Genomic DNA, 13,607 nt, shown 5'->3' with positions numbered 1-13,607 from the left:
CTGCATCTATTGAGATGACCATATGGTTTTTCTCCTTCAGTTTGTTAATATGGTGTATCGCATTGATTGATTTTCGTATATTGAAGAATCCTTGCATTCCTGGAATAAACCCCACTTGATCATGGTGTATGATCCTTTTACTGTGCTGTTGGATTCTGTTTGCTAGTATTTTGTTGAGAATTTTTGCATCCATGTTCATCAGTGATATTGGCCTGTAGTTTTCTTTCTTTGTGACATCTTTGTCTGGTTTTGGTACCAGGATGATGTTGGCCTCATAGAATGAGTTTGGGAGTGTTCCTCCCTCTGTTATATTTTGGAAGAGTTTGAGAAGGATAGGTTTTAGCTCTTCAGTAAATGTTTGATAGAATTTGCCTGTGAAGCTATCTGGTCCTGGGCTTCTGTTTGTTGGAAGATTTTTAATCACAGTTTCAATTTCAATGCTTGTTATTGTTCTGTTCATATTTTGTATTTCTTCCTGATTCAGACTTGGCAGGTTGTGCATTTCTTAGAATTTGTCCATTTCTTCCAGGTTGTCAATTTTTTTGGCATAGAGTTGCTTGTAGTCATCTCTCATGATCTTTTGTATTTCTGCTGTGTCAGTTGTTACTTCTCCTTTTTCATTTCTAATTCTATTGATTTGAGTCTTCTCCCTCTTTTTCTTGATGAGCCTGGCTAATGGTTTATCAATTTTGTTTATCTTCTCAAAGAACCACCTTTTAGTTTTATTGATCTTTGCTATTGTTTCCTTCATTTATTTTTCATTTATTTATTATCTGATTTTTATGATCTCTTTCCTTCTGCTAACTTTGGGGTTTTTTTGTTCTTCTTTCTCTAACTGCTTTAGGTGCAAGGTTATGTTGTTTATTCAAGATGTTTCCTGCTTCTTAAGGTGGGCTTGTATTGCTATAAACTTCCCTCTTAGAACTGCTTTTGTTGCATCCCATAGGTTTTGGATCGTCATGTCTCCATTGTCATTTGTTTCTAAGTATTTTTTGATTTCCTCTTTGATTTCTTCAGTGATCACTTCGTTATTAAGTAGTGTATTGTTTAGCCTCCATGTGTTTATATTTTTTACAGATCTTTTCCTGTAATGATATATAGTCTCATAGCATTGTGGCCAGAAAAGATACTTGATACAATTTCAGTTTTCTTACATTAACCAAGGCTTGATTTGTGACCCAAGATATGATCTATCCTGGATTATGTTCCATGAGCACTTGAGAAAAATGTGTATTCTGTTGTTTTTGGATGGAAGGCCCTATAAATATCAATTAAGTCCATCTTGTTTAATGTATCATTTAAAGCTTGTGTTTCCTTATTTACTTTCATTTTGGTCCATTGGTGAAAGTGGGTGTTAAATAAATATTAAAACACTTTTCATCAATTGCCAAGCATGACATGCCCACACTTAACAAAATTAATAGAAATTCCATAATGTCATCTAATGTGTAGCCCATATTTAAATTCACCAAATTGTTTGACTTAACCCAGGACTGTACATGCCATATTCTTCCTTGGTTTCTTATAATTTAAAACAATTCCTGTGTTTTTATCTTCTTTTAAAACTCTTATTCTTTGACATCCATGAAGCAATCCTCGGGTGTCTTTGTTTGTTTGGTTTTTGTATTTGCCTTTTAAAAACTTTTATTTACCATCTTTTAAAATCAGTTTTTCTTATGCTAAAATTTTATCTAGGGGCAGAGGGGAAGATGGCGGAAGAGTAAGACGCGGAGATCACCTTCCTCCCCACAGATACACCAGAAATACATCTACACGTGAATCAACTGCTACAGAACACATACTGAATGCTGGCAGAAGACCTCAGACCTCCCAAAAGGCAAGAAACTCCCCACGTACCTGGGTAGGGCAAAATAAAAAAAGAAAAAACAGAGACAAAAGAATAGGCACGGGACCTGCACCAGTGGGAGGGAGCTGTGAAGGAGGAAAGTTTCCACACACTAGGAAGCCCCTTGGCAGGCAGAGACTGCGGGTGGCAGAGCGGGGAGCTTTGGACCCGCAGAGGAGAGCACAGCAACAGGGGTGCGGAGGGCAAAGCGGGGAGATTACCGCACAGCGGATCGGTGCCAACCAGCACTCACCAGCCCAAGAGGCTTGTCTGCTCACCCGCCGGGGCAGGCGGGGCTGCGAGCTGAGGCTCGGGCTTTGGTTGGAGCCCAGGGAGAGGACTGGGGTTGGCTGCATGAACGCAGTCTGAAGGGGTTAGTGCACGACGGCTAGCCGGGAGGGAATCCGGGAAAAGGTCTGGAGCTGCCGAAGAGGCAGGAGACTTTTTCTTTCCTCTTTGTTTCCTGGTGCGCGCGGAGAGGTGATTAAGAGGGCTGCTTAAAGGAGCTCCAGAGGTGGGCGCGAGCCGCGACTAAAATCGCGGACCCCAGAGACAGGTGGGAGATGCTAAAGCTGCTGCTGCCACCACCAAGGGGCCTGTGTGCGAGCACAAGTCACTATCCACACCCTTCTTCCGGGGAGACTGTGCAGCCCGCCACTGCCAGGTTCCCGGGATCCAGGGACAACTTCCCCGGGAAAACGCAGGGCGGGCCTCAGGCTGGTGCAATGCCACGCTGGCGTCTGCCGCCGCAGGTTCGCCCCGCACTCCGTGCCCCTCCCTCCCCCCAGCCTGAGTGAGTCAGAGTCCCCGAATCAGCGGCTCCTTTAACCCCGTCCTGTCTGAGCAAAAAACAGACGCCCTCCAGCAACCTACACGCAGAGGCGGGGCCAAATCCAAAGCTGAGCCCCTGGGAGCTGTGAGAACAAAGAAGAGAAAGGGCCTTTGAGAAGATAAACAAAATAGATAAACCACTAGCCAGACTCATTAAGAAAAAAAGGGAGAAGACTCAAATCAATAGAATTAGAAATGAAAAAGGAGAGGTAACAACTGACACTGCAGAAATAAAAGAGATCATGAGAGATTACTACAAGCAACTCTATGCCAATAAAATGGACAATCTGGAAGAAATGGACAAATTCTTAGAAATGCACAACCTGCCAAGACTGAATCAGGAAGAAATAGAAAATATGAACAGACCAATCACAAGCACTGAAATTGAAACTGTGATTAAAAATCTTCCAACAAAGAAAAGCCCAGGACCAGATGGCTTCACAGGCGAATTCTATCAAACATTTAGAGAAGAGCTAACACCTATCCTTCTCAAACTCTTCCAAAATATAGCAGAGGGAGGAACACTCCCAAACTCCTTCTACGAGGCCACCATCACCTTGATACCAAAACCAGACAAGGATGTCACAAAGAAAGAAAACTACAGGCCAATATCACTGATGAACATAGATGCAAAAATCCTCAACAAAATACTAGCAAACAGAATCCAACAGCACATTAAAAGGATCATACACCATGATCAAGTGGGGTTTATTCCAGGAATGCAAGGATTCTTCAATATACGCAAATCTATCAATGTGATAAACCATATTAACAAACTGAAGGAGAAAAACCATATGATCATCTCAATAGATGCAGAGAAAGCTTTTGACAAAATTCAACACCCATTTATGATAAAAACCCTGCAGAAAGTAGGCATAGAGGGAACTTTCCTCAACATAATAAAGGCCATATATGACAAGCCCACAGCAAACATCATCCTCAATGGTGAAAAACTGAAAGCATTTCCACTAAGATCAGGAACAAGACAAGGTTGCCCACTCTCACCACTCTTATTCAACATAGTTTTGGAAGTTTTAGCCACAGCAATCAGAGAAGAAAAGGAAATAAAAGGAATCCAAATCGGAAAAGAAGAAGTAAAGCTGTCACTGTTTGCAGATGACATGATCCTATACATAGAGAACCCTAAAGATGCTACCAGAAAACTACTAGAGCTAATCAATGAATTTGGTAAAGTGGCAGGATACAAAATTAATGCACAGAAATCTCTGGCATTCCTATATACTAATGACGAAAAATCTGAAAGTGAAATCAAGAAAACACTCCCATTTACCATTGCAACAAAAAGAATAAAATATCTAGGAATAAACCTACCTAAGGAGACAAAAGATCTGTATGCAGAAAATTATAAGACACTGATGAAAGAAATTAAAGATGATACAAATAGATGGAGACATATACCATGTTCTTGGATTGGAAGAATCAACATTGTGAAAATGACTCTACTACCGAAAGCAATCTATAGATTCAATGCAATCCCTATCAAACTACCACTGGCATTTTTCACAGAACTAGAACAAAAAATTTTGCAATTTGTATGGAAACACAAAAGACCCCGAATAGCCAAAGCAATCTTGAGAACGAAAGAAGGAACTGGAGGAATCAGGCTCCCAGACTTCAGACTATACTACAAAGCTACAGTTATCAAAACGGTATGGTACTGGCACAAAAACAGAAAGATAGATCAATGGAACAGGATAGAAAGCCCAGAGATAAACCCACGCACATATGGTCAACTTATCTTTGACAAAGGAGGCAGAAATGTACCGTGGAGAAAGGACAGCCTATTCAATAAGTGGTGCTGGGAAAACTGGACAGCTACATGTAAAAGTATGAAGTTAGATCACTCCCTAACACCATACACAAAAATAAGCTCAAAATGGATTAAAGACCTAAATGTAAGGCCAGAAACTATCAAACTCTTAGAGGAAAACATAGGCAGAACACTCTATGACATAAATCACAGCAAGATTCTTTCTGACCCACCTCCTAGAGTAATGGAAATAAAAACAAGAGTAAACAAATGGGACCTAATGAAACTTAAAAGCTTTTGCGCAGCAAAGGAAACCATAAAGAAGACCAAAAGACAACCCTCAGAATGGGAGAAAATATTTGCAAATGAAGCAACTGACAAAGGATTGATCTCCAAAATTTATAAGCAGCTCATGCAGCTTAATAACAAAAAAACAAACAACCCAATCCAAAAATGGGCAGAAGACCTAAATAGACATTTCTCCAAAGAAGATATACAGAGTGCCAACAAACACATGAAAGAATGCTCAACATCACTAATCATGAGAGAAATGCAAATCAAAACTACAATGAGATATCATCTCACACCAGTCAGAATGGCCATCATCAAAAAATCTAGAAACAATAAATGCTGGAGAGGGTGTGGAGAAAAGGGAACCCTCTTACACTGTTGGTGGGAATGTAAATTGATACAGCCACTGTGGAGAACAGTATGGAGGTTCCTTAAAAAGCTACAAATAGAACTACCATATGACCCAGCAATCCCACTACTGGGCATATACCCTGAGAAAACCATAATTCAAAAAGAGTCATGTACCAAAATGTTCATTGCAGCTCTATTTACAATAGCCCAGAGATGGAAACAACCTAAGTGTCCATCATCGGATGAATGGATAAAGAAGATGTGGCACATATATACAATGGAATATTACTCAGCCATAAAAAGAGACGAAATTGAGCTATTTGTAATGAGGTGGATAGACCTAGAGTCTGTCATACAGAGTGAAGTAAGTCAGAAAGAGAGAGACAAATACCGTATGCTAACACATATATATGGAATTTAAAAAAAAAAAAAAATGTCATGAAAAACCTAGGGGTGAAACAGGAATAAAGACACAGACTTACTAGAGAATGGACTTGAGGCTATGGGGAGGGGGAAGTGTAAATGGTGACAAAGCGATAAAGAGGCATGGACATATATACACTACCAAACGTAAGGTAGATAGCTAGTGGGAAGCAGCCGCATAGCACAGGGAGATCAGCTAGGTGCTTTGTGACCGCCTGGAGGGGTGGGATAGGGAGGGTGGGAGGGAGGGAGACGCAAGCGGGAAGAGATATGGGAATATATGTATATATATAACTGATTCATTTTGTTGTGAAGCTGAAACTAACATACCATTGTAAAGCAATTATAATCCAATAAAGATTTTAAAAAAAAAAAAAAAAAAAAAAAAAAAAGAAGAGAAAGGGAAATCTCTCCCAGAAGCCTCAGAAGCAGTGGATTAAAGCTCCACAATCAACTTGATGTACCCTGCATCTGTGGAATACATGAATAGACAGCGAATCATCCCAAATTGAGGAGGTGGACTTTGCGAGCAAGATTTATGATTTTTTCCCCTTTTCCTCTTTTTGTGAGTGTGTATATGTATGCTTCTGTGTGAGATTTTGTCTGTATAGCTTTGCTTCCACCATTTGTCCTAGGGTTCTATCCGTCCGTTTTTTTTTTGGTTTATTTGTTTTGTTTTTAATTTCTTTTCTTAATAATTAATTTTAATTATTTTATTTTACTTTATCTTCTTTCTTTCTTTCTTTCTTTTTCTTTCTTTTTCTTTCCTTCCTTCCTTCCTTCCTTCCTTCCTTCCCTCCTTTAGAAAATGAATCATCCCAAATTGAGGAGGTGGACTATGAGAGCAAGATTTATGATTTTTCCCCTTTTCCTCTTCTTGTGAGTGTGTCTGTGTATGCTTCTGTGTGAGATTTTGTCTGTATAGCTTTGCTTCCACCATTTGTCCTAAGGTTCTTTCCGTCCGTTTTTTTTTTTTTTCTTAATAATTATTTTTTTAATTTAATAACTTTATTATATTTTACTTTATTTTATTTTAATTTAACTTCTTTCTTTCTTTCTTTTTTCCTTCCTTCCCTCCTTCCTTCCTTCCTCCCACAATACCTCCCTCCCTCACTACCTCCCTCCTTTCTTTCCTTCTTTCTTTCTTTCTTTCTTTCTTCCTTCCTTTCTTTCTTTCTTTCTTTCTTTCTTTCTTTCTTTCTTTCTTTCTTTCTTTCTTTCTTTCTTTCTTCCTTCCTTCCTTCCTTCCTTCCTTTCCTCCTTTCTTTTTTCTTTCTTCCTACTTCTACTAATTCTTTCTCTCTATTTTTTCTCCCTTTTATTCTGAGCCATGTGGATGAAAGTCTCTTGGTGCTGCAGCCAGGAGTCAGTGCTGTGCCTCTGAGGTGGGAGAGCCAACTTCAGGATGCTGGTCAACAAGAGACGTCCCAGCTCCACATAATATCAAATGGTGAAAATCTCCCAGAGATCTCCATCTCAACACCACCACCCAGCTACACTCAACGACCAGCAAGCTACAGTGCTGGACACCCTATGCCAAACAACTAGCAAAACAGGAACACAACCACACCCATTAGCAGAGAGGTTGCCTAAAATCATAATAAGTCCACAGACACCCCAAAACACACCACCAGCCGTGGACCTGCCCACCAGAAAGACAAGATCCAGCTTCATCCACCAGAACACAGGCAGTAGTCCCCTCCACCAGAAGCCTACACAACCCACAGAACCAACCTTAGCCACTGGGGACACACATCAAAAACAACGGGAACTATGAAACTGCAGCCTGCAAAAAGGAGACCCCCAAAACAGTAAGATAAGCAAAATGAGAAGACAGAAAAACACACAGCAGATGAAGAAGCAAGATAAAACCACACCAGAACTAACAAATTCAGAGGAAATAGGCAGTCTACCTGAAAAAGAATTCAGAATAATGATAGCAAAGATGATCCAAAATCTTGGAAACAGAATAGAGAAAATGCAAGAAATATTTAACAAGAACCTAGAAAAACTAAGAGGAAACAATCAATGATGAACAAAAAAATAAATTAAATTAAAAATACTCTAGATGGGATCAATAGCAGAATAACTGAGGCAGAAGAACGGATAAGTGACCTAGAAGATAAAATATTGGAAATAACTACTGTAGAGGAGAATAAAGAAAAAAGAATGAAAAGAACTGAGGACAGTCTTAGAGACCTCTGGGACAACATTAAATGCACCAACATTCGAATTATAGGGGTCCCAGAAGACAAAGAGAAAAAGAAAGGGACTGAGTAAATGTTTGAAGAGATTATAGTTGAAAACTTGCCTAATATGGGAAAGGAAATAGTTATTCAAGTCCAGGAAGCACAGAGAGTCCCATACAGGATACATCCAAGGAGAAATAAGCCAAGACACATATTAATCAAACTGCCAAAAATTAAATACAAAGAAAGCATATTAAAAGCAGCAAGGGAAAAACAACAAATAACACACAAGGGAATCCCCATAAGGATAACAGCAGATCTTTCAGCAGAAATTCTGCAAGTCAGAAGGGAGTGGCAAGACATACTGAAAGTGATGAAGGAGAAAAATCTGCAACCAAGATTACTCTACCCAGCAAGGATCTCATTCAGATTTGATAGAGAAATTAAAAGCTTTACAGTCAAGCAAAAGCTGAGAGAGTTCAGCACCACAAAACCAGCTTTACAACAAATGCTAAAGGAACTTCTCTAGGCAACAAACACAAGAGAAGGAAAAGACCTACAATGATGACCCCAAAACAATTTAAAAAATGGGAATAGGAATATACATATCGATAATTACCTTAAATGTAAATGGACTAAATGCTCCCACCAAAAGACACAGATTGGCTGAATGGATACAAAAACAAGAACCATATATATGCTGTCTACAAGAGACCCACTTCAGAACTAGACACACATATGGACTGAAAGTAAGGGGATGGAAAAAGATATTCCATGCAAATGGAAACCAAAAGAAAGCTGGAGTAGCAATTCTAATATCAGACAAAATAGACTTTAAAATAAAGAGTATTAGAAGAGACAAAGAAGGACACTACATAATGATCAAGGGATCGATCCAAGAAGAAGATATAACAATTGTAAATATTTATGCACCCAATATAGAAGCACCTCAATACATAAGGCAAATACTAACAGCCATAAAAGGAGAAATCGACAGTAACACATTCATAGTAGGGGACTTTAACACCCCACTTTCACCAATGGACAGATCATCCAAAATGATAATAAATAAGTAAACACAAGTTTTAAATGATACATTAAACAAGATGGACTTAATTGATATTTATAGGACACTCTGTCCAAAAACAACAGAATACACATTTTTCTGTAGTCTCATGGAACATAATCCAGGATAGATCATATCTTGGGTCACAAATCAAGGCTTGGTAAATTGAAGATAATTGAAATTGTATCAAGTATCTTTTCCGAGCACAATGCCATGAGACTAGATACCAATTACAGGAAAAGGTCTGTAAAAAATACAAACACGTGGAGGCTAAACAATACACTACTTAATAACGAAGTGATCACTGAAGAAATCAAAAAGGAAATCAAAAAATACCTAGAAACAAATGACAATGGAGACACGACAACCCAAAACCTATGGGATGCAACAAAAGCAGTTCTAAGAGGGAAGTTCATAGCAATACAAGTCCACCTTAAGAAACAGGAAACATCTAGAATAAACAACTTAACCTTCACCTAAAGCAATTAGAGAAAGAAGAACAAAAAAAACCCCAAAGTTAGCAGAAGGAAAGAGATCATAAAAATCAGATCATAAATAAATGAAAAAGAAATGAAGGAAACATTAGCAAAGATCAATAAAACTAAAAGGTGGTTCTTTGAGAAAATAAACAAAATAGATAAATCATTATCCAGACTCTTCAAGAAAAAAAGGGAGAAGACTCAAATGAATAGAATTAGAAATGAAAAATGAGAAGTAACAACTGACACTCCAGAAATACAAAAGACCATGAGACATGACTACAAGAAACTCTATGCCAATAAAATGGACAACCTGGAAGAAATGGACAAATTCTTAGAAATGCACAACCTGCCAAGACTGAATCAGGAAGAAATAGAAAATATGAAGAGACCAATCACAAGCACTGAAATTGAAATTGTGATTAAATTTCTTCCAAAAAACAAAAGACCAGGACCAGATGCCTTCACAGGCAAATTCTATCAAACATTTACTGAAGAGCTAACACCTATCCTTCTCAAACTCTTCCAAAATATAGCAGAGGGAGGAGCACTCCTAAATTCATTCTACGAGGCCACCATCACCTTGATACCAAAACCAGACAAGGATGTCACAAAGAAAGAAAACTACTGGCCAATATCACTGATGAACATAGATGCCAAAATCCTCAACAAAATACTAGCAAACAGAATCCAACAGCACATTAAAAGGATCATACATCATGATCAAGTGGGGTTTATTCCAGGAATGCAAGGATTCTTCAATATACACAAATCAATCAATGTGATACACCAAATGAACAAATTGAGCGAGAAAAACCATATGATTATCTCAATAGATGCAGAGAAAGCCTTTGACAAAATTCAACACCCATTTATGATAAAAACCCTGCAGAAAGTAGGCATAGAGGGAACTTTCCTCAACTTAATAAAGGCCATATATGACAAGCCCACAGACAACATCATCCTCAATGGTGAAAAACTGAAAGCATTTCCACTAAGATCAGGAAAAAGACAAGGTTGCCCACTCTCACCACTCTTATTCAACATAGTTTTGGAAGTTTTAGCCACAGCAATCAGAGAAGAAAAGGAAACATAAAGAATCCAAATTGGAAAAGAAGAAGTAAACTGTCACTATTTGCAGATGACATGATCCTATACATAGAGAATCCTAAAGATATTACCAGAAAACTACTAGAGCTAAACAATGAATTTCGTAAAGTAGCAGGATACAAAATTAATGCACAGAAATATCGGGCATTCCTATACATTAATGATGATAAATCTGAAAGTGAAATTAAGAAAACACTCCTATTTACCATTGCAACAAAAAGAATAAAATATCTAGGAATAAACCTACCTAAGGAGACAAAAGACCTGTATGCAGAAAATTATAAGACACTGATGAAAGAAATTAAAGATGATACAAACAGATGGAAAGATATACCATGTTCTTGGATTGGAAGAATCAACATTGTGAAAATGACTCTACTACCCAAAGCAATCTACAGATTCAATGCAATCCCTATCAAACTACCACTGGCATTTTTCACAGAACTAGAACAAAAGTTTTCACAATTTGTATGGAAACACAAAAGACCCCGAATAGCCAAAGCAATCTTGAGAACAAAAAACGGAGCTGGAGGAATCAGGCTCCCTTACTTCAGACTATACTACAAAACTACAGTAATCAAGACAGTATGATACTGGCACAAAAGAAGAAATATAGATCAATGGTACAGGATAGAAAACCCAGAGATAAACCCACACACATATGGTCACCTTATCCTTGATAAAGGAGGCAGGAATGTCCAGTGGAGAAAGGACAGCCTCTTCAATAAGTGGTGCTGGGAAAACTGGACAGGTACATGTAAAAGAATGAAATTAGAACACTCCCTAACACCATACACAAAAATAAGCTCAAAATGGATTAACGACCTAAGTGTAAGGCCAGAAAGTATCAAACTCTTAGAGGAAAACATAGGCAGAACACTCTATGACAGAAATCACAGCAAGATCCTTTTTGACCCACTTCCTAGAGAAATGGAAATAAAAACAAAAATAAACAAATGGGACCTAATGAAATTTCAAAGATTTTGCACATCAAAGGAAACCATAAACAAGACCAAAAGACAACCCTCAGAATGGGAGAAAATATTTGCAAATGAAGCAACTGACAAAGGATTAATTTCCAAAATTTACAAGCAGCTTATGCAGCTCAATAACAAGAAAACAAACAACCCAATCCAAAATTGGGCAGAAGACCTAAATAGACATTTCTCCAAAGAAGATATACAGACTGCTAACAAACACATGAAAGAATGCTCAACATCATTAATCATTAGGGAAATGCAAATCAAAACTACAATGAGATATCATCTCACACCAGTTAGAGTGGCCATCATCAAATAATCTAGAAACAATTAATGCTGGAGAGTGTGTGGAGAAAAGGGTACACTCTTGCACTGCTGGTGGGAATGTGAATTGGTACAGCCACTATGGAGAACAGTATGGAGGTTCCTTAAAAAAACTACAAATAGAACTACCATATGACCCTCTAATCCCACTACTGGACATATACCCTGAGAAAACCATAATTCAAAAAGAGTCATGTGCCAAAATGTTCATTACAGCTCTATTTACAATAGCCTGGAGATGGAAACAACCTAAGTGCCCATCATCGGATAAATGGATAAAGAAGATGTGGCACATATATACAATGGAATATTACTCAGCCATAAAAAGAAACGAAATTGAGCTATTTGTAATGAGGTGGATAGACCTAGAATCTGTCATACAGAGTGAAGTAAGTCAGAAGGAGAAAGACAAATACTGTATGCTAACACATATATTTGGAATTTAAGAAAAAAAAATTCATGAAGAACCTAGGGGTAACTCAAGAATAAAGACACAGAGCTACTGGAGAACGGACTTGAGGATATGCGGAGGGGGAAGGGTGAGCTGTGACAAAGTGAGAGAGAGGCATGGACATATATACACTAACAAATGTAAGGTAGATAGCTAGTGGGAAGCAGCCACATAGCACAGGGATATCAACTCGGTGCTTTGTGACCGCCTGGAGCAGTGGGATAGGGAGGGTGGGAGGGAGGGAGATGCAAGAGGGAAGAGACATGGGAACATGTGTATATGTATACCTGATTCACTTTGTTACAAAGCAGAAACTAACACACCACTTTAAAGCAATTATACCCCAATAAAGATGTGAAAAAAACAAACAAACAAACAAACAAATTTATCTATAACCCTGATCTCTGTACATTCAAATCTCTATTTTGAATTTGTCAACTGGGTGCAGGAATCTGGCTGTTCACAGCATGCTAAGCTCAGTATTTCGCACATAAACCCTTTATATCTACCCCTTCCCTGCCACAATGAAATCTACTCCTTTTCTTCTCTTCTTTTGATAACTAAAGTCAGATGAGAATAGAGATTTTGTTTGTATTTCTGCTTTTTCATAACCACCAGTTTTTTTGTGTGTGCTAATTCAGGATGAATCTTTCAGTAGTCTTCCTATTTACAAATTCCAAGTTCACACATATGCAATCTACAAACCATAATCTATTATTCTCACGACTATGTTTATAAATTCCAATGTGTCTAATTTATTCTTTTTTTACATTTTCTGTTTCCTTTCATATATGTCTCTTAGCAATTCACATCTTAATATTTGTGTTTATAATGCCTTTCTCCTTTAATCATTTTATTATAATAGATGTCAGACTACACATATCTGAGGAATTTAAAAATATGTATTTAATATCATAATTCAGATTTTCATTTTTGCTGAGCATAAATTTAGTTCCTCATTTTTGCAAATGTTGGCTATCAATTTGAATGATAGTTTCTGTCATTTATTTTGAAATTTTCATTCTCAGTCTTATCCTCAAAGAGATTAGTCAGGAGCATCTCTTGGTGATCACACATTCCATATTTTGCATTTACAGTTGTGCTCCACTCTGTTTCTGAGGTCCTTGCTGATATTGGGGTTAGCTTAGTTCCAACTTGGCCATGTACTTTTTGCTAGTTATGTTTATTTTCTCCAGCCAACAAATGCAAGGAGTTGTATCAAACCTCAGCCAGCTGGACTAAATTAATAGGTAGGGAGCCCCAGCCTCTGATTTCACAACATGAGCCAGACTTCGATATTCAACAATGCCTAAGGTGCTTTTGGTCCCTGTTATCCAGAAACAAAAACTCCAGACCCTCTTCTCATGTATTCAGTCCTTGATCCCAGCAGGCACACAACTTCTGCCCTGGTTCACTACAGTATGTTTCTATTCATATTATGGTCCATGGAAATATTTTTTCTTGTTTGTAGTTATATCATTTCATTTCATTTCAT

This window comes from Tursiops truncatus, chromosome 14, assembly GCF_011762595.2.
Source record: "Tursiops truncatus isolate mTurTru1 chromosome 14, mTurTru1.mat.Y, whole genome shotgun sequence".
In the NCBI taxonomy this organism is placed as follows: domain Eukaryota; kingdom Metazoa; phylum Chordata; class Mammalia; order Artiodactyla; family Delphinidae; genus Tursiops; species Tursiops truncatus.
Note: the sequence above shows the minus strand (reverse complement) of the source record.